At 31.7% G+C, this 16,504-nt stretch overlaps 1 long non-coding RNA gene across 2 annotated transcripts in view; it reads left to right on the top strand.

Annotated features, from left to right (window-relative positions):
* Positions 1-856: 856 nt before the first annotated feature.
* Positions 857-16,504, top strand: part of LOC149802101 (uncharacterized) — a 65,156-nt gene continuing 49,508 nt past the window's right edge. The window contains exon 1 of one of the 2 annotated variants that reach the window (XR_016420780.1): positions 857-1,440. This is a non-coding gene — a long non-coding RNA (uncharacterized LOC149802101). The remainder of the gene's footprint in view (positions 1,441-16,504) is intronic. The other variant, XR_016420781.1, reaches the window with a different exon arrangement.

Genomic DNA, 16,504 nt, shown 5'->3' with positions numbered 1-16,504 from the left:
TTTTGGATATAACTGTGTAACATTAGGAGTATCATTATGTATTTCAATTCTTGTTCTTGTTGATATTCAGTGTTGTTGTCTTTCAATATAATCTCCATGTGAACATTTTCGTTATGATCATATCAAGGCAGAACTAGGGCCGGGTTAAGGCTTTTATTTGGGGGGGGGGGGGCGCCTGGGCACAGCCAACATAGGGGCCCATAGCTATCCTGCCTTGTCCATAGATATGGTTACATTATTATTAACAACACTGTCTGTGAAATCAGACGATACTATACGGGGCCCATTGAGCTTCGTGGGCCCTGCCTGTGAAATCAGACGGCAATATACTAGGCCCCTTGAACCTCGGGACCCTGGGCACGTTGCCCACTTTGCCCTATGGATAATCCGGCCATGTGCAGAACGATTTGATAGTTAACTTACAAGAACACTTTAAAAGAACAGTAATGAAATTGCTTTTACGTCGAACTGATGGGAAAGGGAAACACGATAATGATAAAAATGGTGTGACACGATTTTGTGGAAACCTTATTGTCTCCTTGAAAACAGCGTAGGTCATGCATTTGAATTAAAATAACGTAATCGAATCAACTCTATCAGTGCCTGGTGTACAGATGAAATGAATACCATTACATTAGTCACACATCTATCTCGACCCAGGCAGCATGCCGGTATCTACCATATTAAGAAATGGGAAAACCGACATGCTCTAGTGTCTACCTGTTTGAAGTATATCCCACAACACATGCACATTTAGAATTGTTTTGGCATGTCCTATTTATCTATACAAGCTTTCCGTTTATATTCAGAGATTTCATTTTCACACGTGATACTGCTGTGGGGACATAAGCTCACCCTAGCTACAATAATACCCTGACGGAGTATATAATAATAACCTTTGTATCCACATATTTTCCATCCCAGACGGTCCCCCTGATTTTTCTCCGACTGAATTCTAATCAACGGTATCATATTCGTACGTTATACCACTAGGATCACAATTGGACAACCCAAGCTGAAATACGCCAAAAATCTCCTGCTTTGTGCCCACTACTGTTAATAAAGTGATACTGCAAGCCTAAATTATTCAAATGATAAAACGTGCAATGGTGTGCATTTCCTACGTTGTCATTACGTAATGTGCAGCCCTCATTCTACGGCTGCATGGGAAACAAACTACGGGAGTCTTTGAAATCAGAGGAAATATTTGGTCAGACTGGTAATCACAAAGAAGGTTGAGACGAATGTATGCTATTTTCAACACGCAGGACCAATTTAACTACATCTGTATATATCAGTGATAGTGCACTTGATTAAATATCACGGATTGCATATGAGAAAGGCAAGGTCTTTTATTTCCTAGTGATTTGGACCTAAAAGCCGGCAGTCTGCTTATATCAACAATTATTGAGTGGAGAACTTGATTCGTCCCGGAAAGCAGTGAGTACCGTTCCATTACAGTTTTCTTTAATCTTCAAACCTAACTAACACAGTGTCTTGATCTTTGATCGAATGCTCACTGTATTGGCCTATCGCGAACTGAGCTTGTTCTATATGCATATCTAGTTAACACATCTGTGAGGCCCCATGTGGGGTAACTTCAAAGTAGATAAGTACTGAGGTTTCTTCAGTGATTACAATCAAGTTGTTTGTGAGTCTACGTTTGTCCCGGATATATTAACTTACTTAAGACGCAATAAACATACAGTAAGGAGTGGATGTCTTTCATCCGTAAAGGTAAATAATATTGGCTTATATTGAAACGTTATCGACGTTTACGGCACAATTGCCCTCGAGAAGAAAGTATGCGGAGATACATCACGCTTATCTCGTAGTGTGGGGCTACGTACGTATAATTGGAAGTCAAATATCAGTCAACGATGTCATCATCTTCATGTGAGATTTCAAGTACTTATCCATAATAAAATTTGTATCCATCTTTCTTATCTCAGCTTACATCTTTGCCCTCAAAAACTCATGTATGAACAAAAAGGTTACGTTATGATCAAAAACAAAACAAAATATCCTCGGAAAGCACATGACAATACAACGTACTCTGTGTCAAGAACTCGGTTTTTAGTCATCTACCACCATACAGACTTGGGCAAACGAAAGGTTAAATAAGGATATAATTAGTGGAGATCGTTCATAAAAATACAACATTCTGAAGAAACTTGATTCTGACACATTTGCAGATAGCTGATTGAGTAGCACATGTACAAACATTTTTTGCTGGAAGCACGTGGGTAAAAAAGAGGGCCATTTCTGTAAACAAAATACAAATATTCTAAAGTAAAAACAAGAAATGGCATAGATATGTTTTTGACGTTGGATTTTAAATTTTTTACCGCAATATTCATTTACCCGCCCCATTCCATCAGAAACAGTAATATATATATATATATATATATATATATATATATATATATATATATATATATATATATATATATATATATATATATATATATATATATATATATATATATATATATATATACATACATACATACATATATATGGTCAGTATTTAACTCCTTGTGCCATGTATGAATTATTTCTGATAATGTCTATAAAGATTTCATCACTACTTTAAATTTACAATTAAGTTGTCGCTGTCTTTTCTTTTGATTTTAATTAAAAGTAATTATCTAAACTTTATTTCACCGCATTAAAACTCATTTCAGATCTCAGCTGCAGTTAGAACCCTTTGCACCTCCAAAATTATTTCCATAGGTCCTCTTTGACCGTGCATACTGAAAGATTTTACAAAATGTGTAATTTTGATCAGAATCTGCTGTAAAGGTTTTCTTGAGCACCTTATTTAAAATTTCAGTTTCCACATTCAGCAATTATTTCTTGAAAGAAAAAGAAGCTTTCATTATGTGTATGTGCCGTAAAAGCGAGTAATGCATTATTAGGTTCAAACCATCTAGGACAAATTACTATCAGATAATGTGTGCAGGTGTCCTGTTTTCTGCTTGAGAAATATGCGTGTAATTTCATTTGTAGAGTTCAGTTATTATACGGAAACTTGTTATATATGTAGTTAGTTCGCCCTCCTACCATCTCTCGTTATATAAAGATATATAATATGTGTGTGTGTATATATATACATACATACATACATACGTACATACATACATACATACACTGTATGATCCAGGGATATAATTTAAATTGCATCTGGCGTTTGCCGATGTATGTCATGTATGTATGTATGTATGTATGTGGGCTTTTTTACTTGAACGCAGTTTGATTACTATATTTACATAACGTCATGACAAAGAACATTGTGATGCGGATATCAGTGCATAGCTACATCAGAATGCAAGTGGCATGGATATTCATTATGAAATCTAAACCGTTCAGTTAACAACGAACTAAAAGAATCAAAATCTATTGATGTAAAATGTAATATATCGATCGCGCAAGATCGAAAATAGACTGTGTTCGATTCTAGCAGTCACATTTAAGTATCTTAGACATGGTATTTTATAAAAGGTAATGGCCGTTAGTTTGATACAAATATGTATAAATACTATTAGTAGCACATCGTTCCTTCGGAAGCTGGTGTATTGTTTACAAATGTTCTACTTAGGTAGACTATGCTACAATCTATTGTGTTAAAATGGAGGTAATAAAAGACGAACGAGAGAAAGAAATTAACCAGAGAGAGAGAGAGAGAGAGAGAGAGCAAAATAAAACAAACAAAAAATAAAACAAAAAATGAAGGAACGGAGATGAGTGAGCAAATAAATGTAAACGTAAAAAGAACGCTATGCAGAAGAAATAATTGCAATGTTCCTTAAGTTTATCGAGAAATGTTCGGCAATATATCGCACAGATTACAACTTTTAATAAAATAATGCAGTATTTACGAGTTCCGATTGTGTTGTTCGCTGACGTGTAGCTGAAACAGCCCTATAGAATATAATTCAGTATAAATTTTTCTTTTCCGTTTTACTTTCCACCAATTAAAGTTCACAAATTTGAATCTGCCCATTCCTGCGTGTGCTCAGACGATCCTAAATATAATTGTCAACAAGTCCGGGTTGTAGGTATGGTGTCATTCAATTAGGTCCTCTCTTTCAGGATGTTACCTTGTGTATGGTGTCATTCAATTATGTCCTCTCTTACAGGGTGTTACCTAGTGTATGGTGTCTGTGAATTTGATCCTATAGTACAGGGTGTTACCTGTTTATCTGATAAAATATCTTCACATCCAGAGCTTGTGATGCATTCAATTAAATTAGAAAATAGCGGGTCATATCTGCATGGGGTTTTGCTTTTGATTATTTTTCCAACTTTCCTCAAGATCTCTAGAACTACACGTGCCACATCTGGAGTGCTCTATTTTTACACCACAAAAGAAATGGAAGTATTTTCATCCAATATAATGATGATGTAATCACATATCAATAGCGCGTGCTAGAGAGGAAGCCATCGTTCATTTGTTAATTTTATAGCAGTTCTTGGTCTATCGTGTATATGTTTAAGTGGAGATCAATCTCGGTGACAGAGCTCCATTACTATTAATTCTTTACTAAAGGCGTGTGTTGGACAAGCCCTCCTATCAATACTGTTTGTTTCATAAACAGGGATTTATTTTCCCTGAAAATATGTTGTTCATAGTAGAAATGGAAATTAATGTACATTTTTCCCAAGGATTTTTTTTCTTCGAGGTATCCATGTTCGTACCAGCATATATGTTAAACATAACAGACTGGAAATTTGAATTGTTTGCTAGCCTTTATCCTATGTAAAGGGAAATTTTCATGCTAGCGTACGTTCTATTTTCGGTCTTTATGTATTCATATTATAGTATACCCATATCAGTACCATTGCTTATCATATTTACATAAAAACGTTGGTTACCTGAAAATTAGTGGCCGCAAATATTTTGAGCAAAATTCTTTAATATCTGAACGAATACCGCATCAAATTAATGCTTATTTAATATAGAGGTACCAAATAAGGGGTTTTGTTTCCTGTAATTGATACAATTAGTGAATTCCATCACTGTATGCCGAGATACATTTCGATAGGCATATCTTGGATCGAGTTATCTGAAATAATCGAACTCAAATCTACAAGCTACAGTGATGCACTGTGACAGTAGGAAGTTCCTCATGCAAGACAATGCAGACTGCACGTGCAGGAACGCGCGTCTCTTGCAGAATTGTTCCGCATCGAATTATTTACATGTTGTACGCAATTTTGCACTTTGAAGTAAAAAAATGTAATTCTGCTGGGACTGTGTTTCCAAATGTGCATTATTTATTAGAAACATTTTCGTTGTGCTCAAGAAGGATATATATATATATATATATATATATATATATATATATATATATATATATATATATATATATATATATATATATATATATATATATATATATATATATATATATATATATATATATATATAAGTGAAATTGCAGTTACACATGCATTTAAAAAAATAATATTGATGATGATAATGATGATAAAAGTATTATTATTATTGTTGGTATTATTATCATTTGTATCATCATAATTATTGTTATTATTATTATTATTATTATTATTATGATTATTATTATTATTTTCTTATTGTTGTTATTATGATCATTATTATTATTATTGTTTTTATTTTTCTATTATTATTATTATCATCATCATCATCATCATCATCATCATCATTATTATTATTATTATTATTATTATTGTTGTTGTTATTGCTGTTGTTGTTGTTGTTGCAACTGCTTTGTTGTTATGTTCAGATCGGTCAGTAAAATGAAATTGGTGAAGTGCAGTAAGTTTAATTGTGCTTGCCCAATTCAATACAAATTGCGATAAGAATGTTGGAAAGAAAGACTTATATTAGAAGAAGAATGCATTTTCGGGGGTGGGGTGGTGATCGTGTAGGATAATTGTTAAGCACAACGGAAGTAAGCGATGTTTAATTTACGTTTTAAATTCATTTATTGATTCATATTGGGATTTATACTTATATGTGACTATGTCATAATTAATCTTGTAAGCTTGGAATGGCTTACTATAAGGGGTTTACTAGCTAAATGTATATCGTTGTATAAATATGATTCATTTACCCGATAAATCTATACGATTGTATAAATTTGATTTATTTACCAGCTAAATGTGTACCATTGTATAAATGTGATTTATTTCCCAGCTAAATGTATACCATTAAATAAAAGTGATTTATTTGCTGGCTAAATGTATATCATAATATAAATGTGATTTATTTTAAATAATGCTAATTGTTATGCATAGCCATCGCCCAACAAGGTGACATTTTGTCATCATTTCATATGCATGTTTACATCATGAAAAAATACTGCATGAGTTAACTCGTATATATTTTTATGATGACAATATCAGTTGGAATAAATTAAAACAGATCTAGTAATGTGACCGCATGTATCTGGAATCAAATATAACACAGATCTAGTAATGTGACCGCATGTATCTGGAATCAAATATAACACAGATCTAGTAATGTGACCGCATGTATCTGGAATCAAATATAACACAGATCTAGTAATGTGACCGCATATATCTGGAATCAAATATAACACAAATCTGGTATTGACTGCAATAACAAACTTAAAGACATAATAATGTTTCCTGCCTTAAATATTTTCAGCATGTATTTTATGTTTTCTAATTTAATTGTGTTTGTTTTTTTTGTAATCATATCATTATATATGTTTTTATGTTATAGGTGTTGTCTAATGTTGTAAAGCGCTTAGAACTTCTAAAGATTAGGCGCTATACAAAGTCCTCATTATTATTATTATTATTATTATTATTATTATTATTATTATTATTATTATTATTATTGTTGTTGTTGTTGTTGTTATTATTATTATTATTATTATTATTATTATTATGATTATTATTATTATTATTATTATTATTATCATTATCATTATTATTATTATTATTATTATTATTATTATTATTATTATTATTATTATTGTGACTACATCTGTCTGGAATCAAATATAACGCAAATCTAATATTGTGACCGCACTAGTATTGTGACCGCATGTTTCTGAAATCAATTATAACACAAATCTAGTATTTTGACCGCATGTATCTGGAATCAAGTATTTAATTATCAAGACACTATAGCCATTTGTCAATAATGACATAATTTTAAAGGAACATTGAAAGTATTTTTGTCTTGAAGCATCGGCTTTCACACTTTGATGTAAGTCAACAGGAGGGTAGCTTGCCATTCATGGCATCATGCAATTATCATAAATTTCGAGAGAGAAAAATCGTTTCATTGATTAATCTGTAGTAGTAGTAGTAGTAGTAGTAGTTGTAGCAGTAGCAGCAACAACAAAAACAACAAAAAAACGAATAATAATAATAATAATAATAATAATAATAATAATAATAATAATATGTATTTCTAATAATGGAAACAAAGGGGTGAAATATGGTAAATATGAGTGTCAATACCTGATATATCATTATTATTATTATTATTATTATTATTATTATTATTATTATTATTATTATTTGTTGTTGTTGTTGAATGAATGCAATTTCTTATAACGCAGTGCTGTATATAATTAAAACAATTGCTTACTTCTGTAAATTGTAATGAGTCAGGAGTATATTGTTTGCTTACTGCTGTAATGAGTCAGGAGTATATTGTTTCTTCATGCTGAAATGAGTCAGGAGTATATTGTTTCTTCATGCTGTAATGAGTCAAGAGTATATTGTTTCTTCATGCTGTAATGAGTCAGGATTATATTGTTTGCTTATTATATACCTGAAGAACGAAAGCACTGTACAAAATAAAACATTCATTTTCATGGTAGGTACTAAACAAGTTCAGCGATCTATACATAACACTATGTTGTTATTTTAAACTCATGTATTCCATTGTCGTCCTTATGTCCTAGTATTTCAGTTTTTGTTGAAAAATGTCATATATTTGCAAATAAACCCTGTAAGTTTTGGTGTCATACTTCATGTTTGTTTCAAATTTCAACATACGTACATAAAATTTGTTTTTGTTTCACACTACAACATTCCTAAATAACATTTTTTTGTGTGGTTACATCATACTTGTATAAACTGATGCGATACAGGTGGCTACGGTAAATTTAAACAAAAAATAAATATTTATGGTTAACATCGTGTGTCGAATAAAAGTTTTTTTTTTTATACATTCTTTAATAATTTCTCATATAGAAAAGTGTATTATATAAAGTAATACAATAAAATTAATCCCTGACACTCCAAATTGTTGAATAGAGCCGTCACATGTAAATTTTGTCACCCCACCCCGTCTCTAACATATCTATTGCATTCTACTTGAAATGTTTGCACTTGACCTTGCATACTTGAATATTTTTGTAACAATGTTTTGTCATCATTAGTAAAGTAGTTAATTTGATTCTATAAGTAAAGCAGGTACTTTGATTTGCAAGATGTTAGTAAGTGTGCTTTTTACGTTTGACATGCATTTAATTAAAAAAGTTCCGCTAGCAATTATGTAGGCAAACTATTTACGACATTCAATATTACAAAAATATAAATCTCATTTTCTTCCTCGTCCGTATTCTACGCTTTTGGAGGAAATCCATTTATTTAGAAAGCTTCATTTAATATGAATTATGATGAACTATAAAATGGAAACAAAATGCGGCTTTATTTGTAAGTAAAAATCTATTTGGCTTTAGGATAATTGAAAATCATTGTGGATTTACATATAAGCAAAACGCACAATGCTTGTAGCTCAGTTATCCTATATAACATATTGATTCATTAATTGTCCTAGCTCACAAACAATAATAAAAAACAATAGAGAACTACAATACATGGTGATATCGGGAAGGAACGTGTTATCATGTATATGATATTAAAATTGTATGTTTACAATATTTCATTTGTTATTTTTTTCTTCTATTGTTCCACTGTTATTTTTTGAGTTTAGTTTTTCGTTACTCTGCTTAATGGTTTTGTAATTTCCTGCTGCTTCTCCTGCTTTTATGCTTTCTTTTGTATACATGCTTACGTTATTGCAGATACAGGATAATATATTTCCTTTTTTTTACATTAAACTAATCAATATGCAAGGGCCAGTTTCAAAATGAGGCAGACAAATGGCATTTTTTGCTGAAATTAATTTTTCCTCCCATTTTAATTGACCCTATACCGCTCTAATTTCGCGCAATCTTCCACCCACGTGCAACGCCAGCACAACGAGCATTGTCTCCAGAAATCTGCTTTATCTGGATCATTGACCGGTTTCTTCATAACATACGGGTATCATTTTGAGTATCCCAAACCGTGCAATACAATTCCTTTTGTTCTCGAGACACTAAAGTCGACATCAAAATTTATTTCCCTATGCTATAGTTTGAAATTACATACTCGCCGATTTCCTTTGGTTTGGTATGACTTGCACACTTGCATTGTCTGTGTGTCAATTTCTACTGAAGGGCAATATGAAATTTGCATGATGTTTGTTATATAAGCCAGACTTCAAAATATCATTTTGTATGCGCAGCTGCACACATGTTGATAAATAATATGTTCCGTTTTATTGCTGGATCTGATTCAACCTAATTAATTTGCTTTTTAGTAGGAGTTAGTGTCTATATACACATGTTAACATTATCCGGTATGCCTATATACATGTTAACATTATCCTGTATGCATATACACATGTTAACATTATCCAGTAGGAGTCCATGTTTATACATATGCTAATATTATCATGTATGCCTATATACATGTTAACCTTATCCTGTATGCATATACACATGTTAACGTTATCCTGTATGCCTGTACACATGTTAACATTATCCTGTATGCCTATACACATGTTAACATTATCCAGTAGGAGTCCATGTCTATACACATGTTAACATTATCCTGTATGCCTATATACATGTGATCATTACCCTGTATGCATATACACATGTTAACATTATCCTGTATGCCTATACATATGTTAACATTATCCTGTAGGAGTCCATGTCTATACATATGTTAACATTATCCAGTAGGAGTCCATGTTTATACAAATGTTAACATTATCCAGTAGGAGTCCATGTCTATACAAATGTTAACATTATCCTTTATGCCTATACACATGTGATCATTATCATGTATGCCTATACATATGTGATCATTATCCTGTATGCCTATACATATGTGATCATTATCCTGTAAGCCTATACATATGTGATCATTAGCCTGTAGGAGTCCATGTCTATACAAATGTTAACATTATCCTGTATGCCTATACATACGTGATCATTATCCTGTATGCCTATACATATGTGATCATTATCCTGTATGCCTATACATATGTGATCATTATCCTGTAAGCCTATACATATGTGATCATTAGCCTGTAGGAGTCCATGTCTATACAAATGTTAACATTATCCTGTATGCCTATACATACGTGATCATTATCCTGTATGCCTATACATATGTGATCATTAGCCTGCAGGAGTCCATGTCTATACAAATGTTAACATTATCCTCTATGCCTATACATATGTGATCATTATCCTGTATGTCTATACATATGTGATCATTATCCTGTAGGAGTCCATGTCTATACAAATGTTAACATTATCCTGTATGCCTATACACATGTTAACATTATCCTGTAGGAGTCCATGTCCGTACATCTGTTAACGTTATAACGTTTTGTACCACACATATAAATTCATCATATTAAACAAGCAAACTTTAAATGCGTTAATTTCATTTCTTGAAATAAAGTTGCGCAATATTTTATTGACTCAAAACTTTCCATCTTTCTTTCCCGTTTCACAAAGTAATTTTAAACAAGCATAAATCTGAATTTCACATATCTTAAATACTTGACCATAGGAATTACTTTGTGTATTCTTCACAGATCTTAAATACTTGACCAAGGGATTCGCTTGGTGTATTCTCCACAGATCTTGAATACTTGACCATGGGAATCGCTTGGTGTATTATTCACAGATCTTAAATACTTGACCAAGGGATTCGCTTTTTGCAATCTTCACAGATCTTAAATGCTTGACTATGCGATCCTCTTGGTGTGTTTTCCAACATATATGATATAGCTGATTTAATGGAGCACATTATACACGACTGCTTGTTTTATTATATAGTGTTTACGTTAATCTCCATGATGTACAGATAATCTATAAGAACATGTGGTTCATGAAATTCGCCGTGTAAAATGAAGTCGCGGTCCACACATTTTTGGATACATTTTTACTACTATAAGAACGCTTTACGCTTTAAAATCTAAACCCATATACCGTTATACAGCCAATGAAGTTTAGACCACACATTCTGGTATTCATTTTTGCGACTAGAACATTCCTCGATGCAATAAAATCTAAATGCGTATAAATCCCAAACAGGCTCAAAATTAAACAAAAATTACTTTTGATTTGTGTTAAATGAAATATATTAAGTTACATCTATTAAATGAAATCTATAACCTTTAACTCTTTTATATATTCATAATTTAATATGACTCAGCTTAATTTTATCAAATATTACATTTTCTAATGGTGAGTGCACACACACACACACACACACACACACACACACACACACATATATATATATATATATATATATATATATATATATATATATATATATATATATATATCTATATATATATATATATATATATATATATATATATATATATATATATATATATATATATATATATATATATATATCTATATATATATCTATATATCTATCTATATATATATATATATATATATATATATATATATATATATATATATATATATATATATATATATATATATATATATATATATATATGTATGTATGTATGTATGTATGTATGTATGTATGTATGTATGTATGTATGTATGTATGTATGTATATATATATATATATATATATATATATATATATATATATATATATATATATATATGTATGTATATATGTATGTATGTATATATATATATATATATATATATATATATATATATATATATATATATATATATATATATATATATATATATATAGAGAGAGAGAGAGAGAGAGAGAGAGAGAGAGAGAGAGAGAGAGAGAGAGAGAGAGAGAGAGATGATGCTTTGCTTTACATTTAAACATGTTGAGCATCGATGTTCTAGAATATAATTTATGTTATTTGCTTTAATTATAATAATTAGAACATGGCTTTTTAATACGTAATATAGGACATGGAATGTGCTTTCACGAACAATATTTTCCTTTTGTGTACTTCACAATATTCACTTGGGTTGTGCTGTTGTTTATTGGCTGGTCTATTTCGACTCAATGGTGAACTGAAACCAAATGTCTTCAAGAGGATTCCGAATGTGAAGTAGGAGAAAGTTGTTTCAGAATAATTATGATATCCACAGAATTTGGGAGTATTTCCAGACAGAGAAATTATGTAATTCTAGGGTCAGAGGTATTATTATTTTTAATAGCTGTAAGAAATTAATATTTCAAAACGCTACGTTTTCTGCATTCGATTACTAATTAAAGTTATATTGATCTAATGATTTATATACTGTTTTCCCATAATATCGTTCTTAAAAGGAGACCAGTCTATAAAGGCTACTGATAGGCTTGAATCCAATATTTTGCAACGTTGCTCATTTGGTACAATTGATAACCGTACCGGACAGGGTTTAAAGAGATGGATTGTTTTGTCGTTAGTAAAGGGGCTTGCTACATTTAATTATTGTTTGTTAAACAGTCTGATTCGAGTAGCATTTCTAAACGTTTTTTTTTTAATTCTTTTTCTTCTGACTTATCGCATCATATGTAAACACAGTTTTACACACTACTTTCAGACTTAATCACATATCATTCATTAGATGCTTGCCTTTGTCTCCACTGATCTTTAATTTCAGTTTATCTCTGGGAGAGAGAGAGAGAGAGAGAGAGAGAGAGAGAGAGAGAGAGAGAGAGAGAGAGAGAGAGAGAGAGATGCATTGATGTGGGCAGACACGTTTATGTTCGCCGTGAGTTTTCAAAAAGACTGAACGTAAAACATTTGGCCTCATCAAAATGTCTAGGCCATTTTCCTCAGGAGCAAAGCACTTGGAACAGCGACAGAAATGCACAACTACAAGTTGACTTGCCTACAGGAAGTTATTTCCACGTGTTCATGCCGCTCAAGGTACTAAAAATGATTGATCAAATTTTAGAATGTAATATAGTTGTTTTCTGTAATGAGAGGCATACATTAAAGTGTTAATCATTATATTTCTTGTAAAGTTCGGTGGAGATCTTGAAAACGTCTATATTTGATATCTATATGTCGAAGCAAGGATGAGTGTTGCCACATTATTTGGTGCTGATTTAATGCCAGGATGATTGTTACACATATTATTTGGTGTTGATTTTGATGCCAAAATGAGTGTTACCACAGGTTATTTGGTGTTGATTTAGTGCCAGGATGATTGTTGCCACATATTATTTGGTGTTGATTTTGGTGCCAGAATGAGTGTTACCACACATTATTTGGTGTTGCTTTAATGCCAGGATGATTCTTACCACATATTATTTGGTGTTGATTTGATGCCAAGATGAGTGTTACCACATATATTTTTTGGTGTTGGTTTGATGCCAAGATGAGTGTTACCACATGTTATTTTGGTGTTGATTTGAAGACTGTATGAATGTTGCCACAGGAACGCAGTTACATTTTATAATTTAGCAGGGAGTTAGTTAAAAAGCATCTTTGAGTATCAGCAAATTACGTGATTGGTAAGTACAAACCCGTAATTGGTGATAGACAGCAAAGAAACTGGAAAATGCAATTGATTTTAAGTTTTAAGAAAGAAACCAGTTTCCTGCTATTAGAAAGTATTGTCAGATTATTAGCCTTCTGCAAAATGCCTTCATAGCGGCAGAAATTGTATATTTCGAGGAAATGGTATTCCTAGGAAATGGTATATTCCGAGAAAGGCAACTATGCCAAACAGCTTCTTTTTAAGGTACAAACTACTTTTTGTTCCATCCAACGACGTGATAGTTTAATGAAGAAAAATGCGTGCTGATTAATTACATGTAAAAACAACTTTTTTGAATTTATTTAAAACTGTGAAAAAGACTCTTCTAGCAGTAAAAAACACAAATATTACACACACACACACACACACACACACACACACACACATATATATATATACATGTCAATTGAACGTATCTGCACAAAACCGTACGTCATTATGACATTCATTAATTATAAATATATGACGAAAAGATGGATCGAAGAAACAAAATTTGTCTGGGAATAAACACGGTTTGAATTCTAGGCTTAGTATTTTTAGAATGTCTTGTCTCCATTACTTAAATTGATCATTATCCTCTCTCTCTCTCTCTCTCTCTCTCTCTCTCTCTCTCTCTCTCTCTCTCTCTCTCTCTCTCCTCTCCTCTCAAAATAATCCTGACTTGCCTTCAGAAGGATTTTGTAAAAATAAACGTCCACATATTTTAAGAAAATCTTTGTAGGGAATGGCAAGAAGTAAACATAGATTGATAACATGTCAAAGGGAACCATTCAGAAACAATCTTCTACTTATGTTAGTCTTAATTGCCTTAAATACCTACTACATATTTATTTGACCTGTATTTTTCGATTATCCATGTTACACATTAATGTAATGTACAATAATTATTTCAATCAAGGAAACATATAGAGTTCAAATCCACACCTACCTCCACCCCACAACTCCCCCATATATATATATATATATATATATATATATATATATATATATATATATATATATATATATATATATATATATATATATATATATATATATATATATATATATATATATATATATATATATATATATATATATATATATATAATTTATTATATCATTTTCTCATTTTCTATTTTGAATGAAATCATTTCTAATTTTTAATTTATCCTTGAAGTTCCTTCATTTGTTCCAAGGTCTTTCATTTGTCCGTTTCCTAGTCAATACAACGAGATGATTTCAGTGCATGCGAATTTATACACCATTTAACTATAAAATATGTACCTGCATCGTGACTATGAATGAATATTATTACGTCAGTTGCATTATAGATGCATTGAAATGTCTATGGTATTGCATATGTTTATGTTAGTTTGAATCGCCTCGAAATCGCAGTGGATATATACACAAAGTGGGGCGCTGATTCCCCGATTTTATTTTCTGAACCTCCTTGTACACCGGTTAGTGGGTCACTATTGAAGGTTGTCCTTGTCCTCAGGGTTTGTTTGTTTGTTTGTTTGTTTGTTTCTTCCACTTTAAATATTATTTTATGAGACAAACTTGCCACTGTATGCGGCTAGCTTGTGATGGATGCTAACAAGCTTTGTGATAAACGTAACATTGGATAAATTATGACAGGATTGCTTTGCTAGTAATTGCAGAACATGCTAGTAATTGCAGGTTCGTTTCAGTTGCTGCTAAGTTTTGCGAGGCAAGTAATTGAAGAAACGTCGAAATCAGAGTAATAAAGTTGTAAAGTTTTATTTGCAGCATATGATACAATACCCAAAGTAAATCGTAAGTTTTAGGCAATCGAAATACTAATAAACTATATTACCCCATTTTAGCCGATCAAAACGGTATTAAACTAAAATGATCACCTAATTCATTCAACTATAATTTGTAAAGCTACTACGTGGAAAACAATTGATTAGTAAAAGTAACAGGAGCTGCTGATCAAACGAGAACTCTCAATTTCGTTATGATATCAAAATATCATTATTAAATCATATCCCATTGACTCCCTATTGGCGTAATTAGAAACTTGTGTTGCTGTAATAACGAAGTCAAAAGGTTAATGGTAGGACGATGCGACAGAATGGGCGCCACCGATGCGTAGCATGATACAAATTTTTCCTCGTTACCATTCTTCATAAACTTCTTTTTTGACTGAACTAGAATCTTTCTATCAAGTCGACTCTAGTCGAGTTAATAGTAAACAAGTACCGTATAGTACCTTATATGAGATTTGGCGATAATCTATCTGTTCCTGAAGTTTCCCTAGCTCAACGACTTGCCCACATACACGCATATTACAAATTTACAACGCTTATCCACATTTGCTTGACTTTTTATGGCTGATTTATGGTTGAAATGTTCCATTAGCAAGATTAGTAGCACAAACTTTATTAAATTATTGAAATTTTTGTTTGATCGTGAATTTCAACAGATCGTAAGATACGGTTTGATACAAAAATTGATTTACTCATTACAGAATATAGTCTGTGCACATTGTTAGTAATCAGTACCAAAATTCCATTTTCCGGTTTGGGATAAGGCAGTACCAGATCCCATATACAAATATATAAACCGAAAACACACATCTGCAATGCAGAAGAATTACTCCCTACGGTGATATTACAAGACAAGATCAGGTGCCACCACGTGGAGATGACTTCAAGGGAGAGCAATCTACAAAGACTATC

This window comes from Sinohyriopsis cumingii, chromosome 4, assembly GCF_028554795.1.
Source record: "Sinohyriopsis cumingii isolate HCF-2022 chromosome 4, ASM2855479v2, whole genome shotgun sequence".
NCBI classification, from domain to species: Eukaryota; Metazoa; Mollusca; class Bivalvia; order Unionida; family Unionidae; genus Sinohyriopsis; species Sinohyriopsis cumingii.
Note: the sequence above shows the minus strand (reverse complement) of the source record. Positions and strands in the feature narration are given on the sequence as shown.